The sequence below is a fragment of the Phoenix dactylifera genome, chromosome 4 (assembly GCF_051530095.1).
Source record: "Phoenix dactylifera cultivar Ajwa chromosome 4, Ajwa_hap1_PhDact_Kaust_v1.1, whole genome shotgun sequence".
NCBI lineage: Eukaryota > Viridiplantae > Streptophyta > Magnoliopsida > Arecales > Arecaceae > Phoenix > Phoenix dactylifera.
Window position 1 is genome coordinate 17,325,484 of NC_143193.1, and position 9,903 is coordinate 17,335,386.

A 9,903-nucleotide genomic window follows, 5' to 3' on the forward strand; every position below is an offset into this window, starting at 1 on the left:
TTTTCTGAATAGAGGTTTAGAGGAACAGGTGTATATGATACAGCCTGAAGGTTTTATTTCTGCAAATGAATCTAAGGTATGCAAGCTTCAGAAGTCCTTATACGGACTGAATCAGGCTTCTCGAAATTGGAACATACGCTTTGATACGGTGATCGAGACGTATGGCTTCGTTAGGAACGGAGAGGAACCTTGCATATATAAGTGGGTAAATAGTTCAGTAGTGATGTTTCTTGTACTGTATGTGGATGATATTCTTTTAATAGGGAATGATATTCCTGCAATACAGAGAATAAAGATCTGGCTGTCATTACAGTTCTCCATGAAAGATCTGAAAGATGCATCCTACATCCTAGGGATGAAGATCTATAGAGATAGGTCTAAAAGGTTGCTTGGGTTATCCCAGTCCACGTACATAAATACTGTGTTGAAATGATTCAGCATGGAAAATTTCAAGAAAGGCTATCTTTCGATAAGTCAGGGAATCACTCTTTCTAAAGGAGATTGCCCAACAACTCCCCAAGAAAGAGAGCGTATGAGTAGAATTTCATATACCTCTGCTGTGGGATCTATTATGTATGCTATGACATGTACTAGACCAGATGTGGCGTATTCACTAGGACTAGTGAGTAGGTACCAATCTAACCCAGGAGAGAGCCACTGGAAAGTTGTAAAGACTATCCTCAAGTATTTGAGAAATACTAAGGATAAGTGGCTTGTTTATGGAGATACTGAGTTGAGACTTATCGGTTATACCGATTCAAGTTTTCAATCAGACCGTGACGATAGCAAGTCTGTGTCTGGTTATGTATTTACCATGTTAGGTGGGGCCGTGTGCTGGAAAAGTTCTAAGCAGCATACCGTGGCAGACTCTGTATGCGAGGCTGAATACATTGCTGCATCTGATGCCGCCAAAGAAGCTGTCTGGTTACGAAAGTTCATTGCTGAGCTAGGAGTTACACCCTCCGCTGATGGACCAGTCCCACTATACTGTGATAGCACTGGGGCCATCGCTCAAGCTAAGGAACCAAAGGCACAGCAGCGCACCAAGCACATTCTGCGCCGGTATCACCTTGTTCGTAAGATAGTAGAACGAGGTGACGTTGATCTTCAAAAGATTGACGGGAAGGATAACTTTGTCGACCCCTTCACTAAGGCCCTCAGTGTAAAGGAGTTTGACCATCATTACTTGAAGATGGGTATACGATACTGTACTGATTGGCTTTAGGTCAAGTGGGAGTTGTTGGAAATTATGTCATAAATCCAATCAATTAGTGATTGTAAATGTATTTGGATCAATTTTAAATAACATGGTATTTATTCATCACCAGAACATCTTCACAAACTCCGATGTGATGAAGTCCTTAGGACTGCTTTGTGTAATGAAATATGATTTTGTCACATAGGTCCTTAAATGTTCATGACCGTATAATATACTATTAATAGGACGATAGTATTATCGGGCATAGGTCATTGTGTATCATAATTGTTGGTTGTCTTCCAAACTAAAGAGTATAGAGATACGAGTATGGTATGCAGGTGAATGGTACTGTACGTTCACTGAACGTGACCAATTGACGGACTCTCTCTTGTCAAGAGTTGTTCCGAGTGGATATGGGCATATGTATCCTTTAGACCTGAGATTGCAACCGGTGGCTCGCAAGCAACTCACTGTACTTTGGTAGTCAGTTGCAAATCAAGATGGGATTGACCTCCCTTAAGAATAAGGGTGAATGCCTTGTGTTTTCAATTAAGTAGTACCCTGGCCAGAAAAAGTCAAATCTCTATCACTTGACTTATTGAATTGAAACATATTTCCGAATGGATCGTTTCAGGGTAGACAGACTTTGAACCTACCCTGGGCATTTTCTGGTCAAGAGGATGAATTATGCGGTAACCATAGTCCATAGGTTCTAGAATGTTGCTTTGTATCTATTCGGCCTATCCGGTCGTCGGGTCCCATTGCTAGATGGTTACTTCGATTAGTGTAGAAAGTGTTCTTGTACTACCGGCTTAGGCTCAAATCTGTGAGGTCACACGCTTAGAAGTTTCTAGATTGATCAAATGGCTGATTGACGATTGAGAATCGTCTAGAGGTAAAATAGCCAATGTGATTGACTGATTGCCCTAGGCATTTGTTGCTTGAAAAAGTTAATTGGTGATTGGATCACTGATTAGACTCAATTTGCCCCCAACCAAATTAGATTTGGCTTGAGTCAAATTGGACTAGAACTTCTTTGCCCATGTGGGACCCACATACAGTATGTGGGACCCACGCCCTGCCTATGTAGAACCCACATACTGTATGTGGGACCCACGTCCTGCATATGTGGGACCCACATACTGTATGTGGGACCCACGTCCTGCCTAGGTGGGACCCACATACTGTATGTGGGACCCACATCCCGATCGCCCTCCAGGCCACGTCATCCTTCTGCATGTGTGACATGTGGCGGGCCTGGACACCTCACACTCCTCCTAATGTCATCCATGACCTTATCTTCCTCATGAGGTCATCCATGACATCGCCCTCCAGGCCACCTCACCCTTTGCATGCATGACATGTGGCGGAGCAAGACACATCTTTTTCTTGCATGTGTGACATGTGTCCTGGTAGGACACCTCATCGGACACCTCACCCTCTTCTTGACCTATAAATAGGCCACCCCTCTTCCTTCTTCTCTACACAAAAAAAGAGCACCAGAGAAAGAGAGTGAGAGGAGAGAGTAGCTCTGAAGGTGAAAGCCCAAAAAGGAGTTCTTGAGCTGTGAAGGTCCATCTTCTTCCTTCTTCCTTTCAGCCAACCTTCTGCCTTCCTGCGAGCTAGCACTCTCCGAAAAGCTGATCATTCCGGAGCTTCGCGTGGACGAGTCATCAAGGCCGGACGCTTGTGCAGCTGCGAAGCATCCTTGAAGGAACCCCCTTTTAAAGGTAAGAGACCTGATCTCTTTTATGGTTGAGATATGATCTCAATCTTCAAATCAAAAGAAGTTGTGATTTATGCATATTTATTTGAATCACACAATCCTCGGAATCTGAGGGCTTTGTGATATTTGGTGTCAAAGCAAAGGATTAGTGGAGACTATCCGATTTCCGGAAACTCTCACGCGTGATCGTGTGACGAAGCTTGGTTCTCCACCCGGGGGCTCATATGATGAGTGCTTTGATAGGCACGCGCGGGTGTCACCCTATGTATTGGGACTGAACCCGCGCCACATGTGATGTGCAGTTGAAGACTGTATTCGACTGGTACCAGAGTCAAAAATATCTAAAATATCAAGCATGTTTTAGGTTAAAATGTTTAACCCATTCTTTCCGCATAAAATTTTCTAAAATTCATGCTTAGCCCTCTGCACGCATACTATCACTAGAAGCCATGAAATCCGAAATAGATTCTATGTATACCAACCAAGTATGGACTTTGGTTGATGCACCAAAGGGTGTAAACCCTATAGGTTGCAAATATTTCTATAAGAAAAAGATTGGAGCAGATGGTCAAGTAGAAACCTACAGGGCTAGATTGGTGGCAAAAGGTTTCAGGCAAAAACAAGGAATTGACTATGATGAAACTTTTTCACCAGTAGCTATGCTCAAATCTATTCGAATTTTGCTTGCAATAGCTGCATACTATGATTATAAAATCTGGCAGATGGATGTCAAAACCATCTTCCTTAATGGTCATCTTGAGGAAGATATTTACATGACACAGCTAGAAGGATTTGTCTCAAGTAAGAGAGCAAATCAAGTATGCAAGCTTAAGAGATCCATTTATGGATTAAAGCAAGCATCGAGGAGTTGGAACATTCATTTTGATATAACAGTCAAAGAGTTTGGTTTTATCAAAAATGTGAATGAACCATGTATGTACAAGAAGACTAGTGGGAGTGCCATTGTCTTCTTAATATTGTATGTAGATGACATACTGATCATTGGAAAGGATATTCCAATGTTACAATCGGTCAAGACTTGGCTATCAAAAAGCTTTTCCATGAAAGACTTGGGAGAAGCATCCTATATACTTGGTATAAAGATCTATAGGGATAGATCTAAAAGGATGCTAGGCTTGTCTCAGTCTAGGTACATAGATCATGTGCTGAAAAGATTCAGCATGGAAGGAAGTAAAAGAGGTTACTTGCCTATGAGTCATGGCATACGTCTCTCTAAGAAGATGTCTCCTAAGACATCTGAAGAAAGGAATAGAATGAATTCTATTCCCTATGCTTCGGCAGTAGGATCGATTATGTATGCTATGCTATGTACCAGGCCTGATGTTGCTTATGCCTTAGGCATAACAAGCAGATTCTAGGCTGATCCAGGAGAGGATCATTGGATAGCTGTGAAAAATATTCTTAAGTACTTGAGAAGGACTAAAGATATTTTTCTAGTTTATGGAAGATCTGAGTTGAAACTAGAAAGATTTTCTGATTCTAGTTTTCAGTCAGATCCAGATGATAGCAAGTTCACTTCAGGGTATGTCTTTATCCTAAATGGTGGTGCAGTGAGCTGGAAGAGTTCCAAGCAGCAAATTGTAGCTGACTCAACTATTGAGGCAGAATACATTGCTGTAAGTGAAGCCGCTAAGGAAGCTGTCTGGATGAAGAAATTCATTTCTGAGTTAGCAGTAGTTTCTGAGATTGCTGGACCAGTCCCAGTTTATTGTGATAACACTGGAGCTGTTGCTCAAGCGAAGGAATCAAGGTCTCATCACAAATCCAAACACATTCTAAGACGCTTCCACCTCGTTCGAGAGATCGTCGAGAGACAAGACATAGTGATTGAACGAGTAAACACAAAGAACAACCTAGCAGACCCATTCACTAAAACTCTACCACAACAGCAATTCAATCGCCACCTCGATTGTATGGGGATGAAATATAAGGGCGATTGGCTTTAGTGCAAGTGGGAGATTTAAAGAATAGATGCCTTACAAGCCAATCGTAATATGTATTGCGAAGGATTTTCTTTTGATTTTTCAAATCATGTACATGACATTTAAATATGTATAAAGGCATTGTGTTTTATCATATGCTGTTGATTATATTTGTGATAAACCTCTAAGATTAGGGCAATGGTTTTGAGGCTATGATGAGATCATACTAATGAGACCTAAAATCCTAAAATCCTAATCTTAAATATTTTCAGTCATTGGTACATTGAGTCGGGGATCAATGTTTACCGGAAAGACTGGCACATCTTATGTATGCTCGATGCAAAGGGTGATTGATCTCACAATCACTTGTGTGGAGACACTAATACAAAGATGTGGGTGCTCATTAGAGAAATGAGTTTACTGAATTGACCTACAAAGAGAAATTTTATGAAGTCCTACTTACATGTGAAAAGATGATTCTCTTAGTGGAAGTTGTGCAACTGATCCTTTGACCTGAGATCACCATAGTATCTTGTGCACATAAATCCATATTTTGGTTTTCACTCATTTATGACAATAAGTTGTGTACGAGGTCTTCTGAATATGGTGGATTGTGTACGAAGGTTATGAGTAGGTCAACAAGAAATTAATCACTTCTAGTAAGAGAAGATCGCATCCTATTTATTCTAATCATATGATAATTCAAGGAGCCTTTGATCAAAGCATAATGAAAATTAGAAAGAGTTTCTAATATTTCATTATTTGAATTATCATTATAAGATTGAGAACTATATGAATATGAAATTGAGTTTGACTTATATTCATACTCTTATACATATTCAGGATGCAGTTTGATTAAAGGATTGAATTGCATGGTAACTTACCACTGAAGGGTATTTTGGGTATTTCTACAAATTTCATATTTTTCGGGTAGACATGATACGTTGCTAGACGTCAATCTTGTCTTATAGGTTTGATCGAGTTAAAAAGTTTAATTCGATCACCAATTAAAAAGAATTCTAATTATTAAGTTCGGGTTTGCGTAGTTTGGACTTAAATCGATTAGAAGAGTTCTAATCAAGTTGGGTCAACTCGCACTCACACAGATTGCTGGCTAAGTATGGAACCCAACGGGTCATACACAAGAAAATTTATCAAGGGTTTAATTGGATTAGATCATGTTTGCAAGATAAACATCCAAGTAGGTATTGCAAATTCTAGTTCTTGATTCAAATTAAATTCGAATCTGATTCTTAGATTAGTTTGATCTAATATGATTAGATTGTTAGATGTATGCCCTAGAAGCCAATCTGGCTAACATATTGTTAATTTTAGGACATAATTTTGTACTTGACTATTTATTATTGAATAAATAAAAGGCATATTTTTCATTCATATTATTTATGTGTCTATGAATCGTCTAAGAATTAATAAGATGATGATGCATAGTCTTAAGAGTTAATAATTTGAGCCATGCATCATTGGTGATTAATTTCTGAATGCTCCTGATCAATGGATCATCACGAGGACGGTGATCGATCCGATGAGATCAGTGCACACATTGCTTTCCTTATGGATGGACGAGACTCGAGTCCACGGTGTGGCGACACTAAAATAATAGTGTAGGTGCTTGTTAAAGAATAAGGGTACTGAGCGTGACCAAGACAAAAAGTCGCTTGGATGTCTATCCACTCGTCAGTGACTTGCTTGATGTTGCAGTAGTGTGACTGGTCCTTTGACCTGCGGTGCTTCGGCTACTCAAAGTGAGGTTATTATAGTTTGACTGCATGTATACATGGTCTCTGGACATACGGGTCCATGCAGTGTAGATTGACCGCAATAGGTTCACTGTAGGAGTAGGGTATGCACCTATATGAATCTATCGACCTTGGTAGATAAGGAGAGATCCTATGTGATTTATAAGACTGAGTTCGTAAGACCTCGGCCGGAGCAGTATACACAGTGGAGAAAGAGTTTTCCACTTTTGAACTTAAGTCAAATGAATCTTGACATATGACAGACGATGGGGTTTGACGAGTTGTACATGACCTCCATCCTGTAAGGATCTACGATAGAAGGATTGTATCATACGATAACTGCACCTAGAGGTTCATCATTCCATTCTGCTGGGTAGCCACTACATGCTGCTAGGTGTTACTGGGGGATGGTGAGACTCACAGGGAATATCTTGATGATCGATAAATCCTAATGAGTTGAGTTGAAATTGTTCCAACCCGTTGAAAGGAGTTTTCAATGATATTGTGATAGAAATCGCAATGTATCTCACTACCAGTCAAAATAGAACCTATGGGGTCACACACACTAGAGGTATTGACCGATCAGATGGTTGAAATATGATTATGAATCACGAGTAATCAATTCGATTGATAATCAGTTGAAGAAGGAACAATGGGAATTGATTAATTGGACTTAAAACAAGAATCCTACCTGGAGTAGGATTCCTACAGTCCTAATTGGATTAGAATTGGGATTCCTACTTGGACTAGGACTGGGAGTCCTACTGAGAGTAGGATTCCTATAATTCTAATTAGATTAGGATTTTGAATTCAATTTGGATTCCTACTTAGAGTAGGATTTCTAGAAGTCCTAATTAGATTAGGACTTCGGATTCAAATAAGAGTCCAAATTGGATTAGGACTAAAATTAATTAAATCCTAATTGGATTAAGATTTCTTAAGTCTAATTAATTATTAATCTAATAAATCAAGATGACTCCTAATTAGGTTAGGATTGAAGAGTTCAATTGAGTCATGGTTCATTCAAGTTCTAATTGGATTAGAACTAGTATGGATTAAACCCGAAATTGGTTCACCCTTGAACTAAGCCTAATTAGATTAGGGCTTAGCCACATTAGGGCCTCCTAATCCTCCTTAGAGGAGGATTAGGGTTAACCATGAGGGAGGGGCGCATGCCCCTCCCCCTTTCTCTCCTTGATGTGGCATGAAGAGAGGGGCCGGCGACCCTCTTAGGAAAGTAGTCAGGAGCTCCACATGCTTATAAATGGAGTTGTGGGCAGCACCTAGGGATTATTGAAACCCTCCTCCTTGTGGCCGTACCCCTCCTCTTTCCTCTTGGTTTCAGCCGCAAGAAAGGTGAGAAGAAAAGAAAGCTTGGCGGCCTCCTCCCTCCATTGCTTCATCCAACGCAAGGGAAAGAAAAAGGCTGCAAGGTGCTTTGATTCTTCTTCAAGTTTTCATCCTTCTTCTTCCCCCTCCGAAGCACAATCAAGGGTTGATTCAAAGGGAGAAAATCAGCCATACAAAGTTGTCTCTGTAAGGGAGCTAGCACCCCAGGGAGACAAGGAAGTTTTGATCAGATCTCTATTTCGTGTGGATACCCGTAGAGGCCGGACACGTGAACGGCTTCAAGCGAACCTTCATCCTAAACCACGAACTTCAGTTTGCGGTGGTCATCTACCCGCACAAGGTGAAGATCTAATCTTCCTAATGGTTTAAAAAGTTTTTAATCGTAATCTATCTATGAACGGTTTTTGAACAACGTTCATGAGATGAACGTCGATCCCGCACATGCCTCTTCCGCTGCCATTTGAAATTTTTTTAATTTTCTGCGGCATGGGCGGGTTCCCAACAGTGGTATCAGAGCCAGGGCTTCATAGATTATGATTAGAATTAAAAGGATTAAGGCATATTAGATCTGAAAATTAAAGGATTAAGCCTGCTGATTTTTATGCAAGCAGAATTTTACGTTGCAGAATTCTTCTGCATGCTGAATTTAGTATGCATTGATTAATGATTCTGCTGTGTAATTAATATGATTACAATTATTTAGAATCATCCCTTGCATGATCAGCGACTCATGAGATGAGGTAATCAATTAAGTTTCAAATCTGTAAATTATATTTATGCATGTGATGCGTACGGTGATGATCATGGATGACCCTTTGTGAATATGCTAAAATGTTCTGCGATGTAATCTGTGATGTTATGTGATAACATGTAAATCATTTTTCAGATGCCTGCGAGCATCTTAAATTCATGTATTAGAGACCTGCGTGTCTCATCAAAAAGGGGTTGTAATTATTCTTTTATTTTTGAATTTTATCTAGGATGTAATCTGTGATGTATGATGCATGTCGATGGTTGATCGATGCACGCCTCCTGCAAGCAAGCTTTGCACGGATCAAGATCATAGGTTGATTTAAGATGGATCAAGGAGTTGATTACAATTGAACCTAAGGGATCAAGATCAAGTCAAGAGTTGAAGACAATCAAACCAATTGACTGCATGTGCTTGTACTATGACCCATCCTAGATCCATGATCATCACCAGTTACATTTACTTTCTTATATATTTGCCTGGATGTTTAATGTTTATGCCTATGCATAGCACGTAGATGGATGTGTGCATGAGATGCGAATAGTCAATCGAAAGAGACCTAAACTAAAACCTCCTCAATCAAGTCGAGAGTGAACCAACATGAGCGAGTCATATTAGATTAATTGATCTAATTGGTGTCTAGAAAAGCATGAAAGGTGGTTACTTAATTAGGACCTTAATCTCTGAGTAAGGGGAGCCTCCCACCTGCTTACCTGGCCAATTGTTCGATTACCTCTTATGAAGAGCTCAAGTTGCAAACACTAAGACATCATTAACCAATATTAAGTCCATAGGTCTTCCACTGTAGTAGAGCTGCTAAGGTCTTTCTGGTGTTGACTTGTCTCGGCTGGACACAATGGGCAAGTTGCATCGGGGGGCTGGACCTCTCTATAGACATGAGATATTGTAGGGGTAAAGGTGGGGTTGGGCATCAATAACTGTTAGGTGAGGATCCAATGACGACTTTATTTCTACGGTTATACGGTGGGTCTGACTTAACTAAAGAATGGGACCAATAACTGTTAGGTGAGGTTTTAATGACTTAGAGACCAAGTTGCACTGCAACATGCTTGAGAGGCATTGTATAAGAGTTGTACACTCATCTATTTATGTGTCACCAATAACTGTTAGGTGAGGTGGCATGTAAATCGGTGGGACCGCAGTACCCACTAGAAATC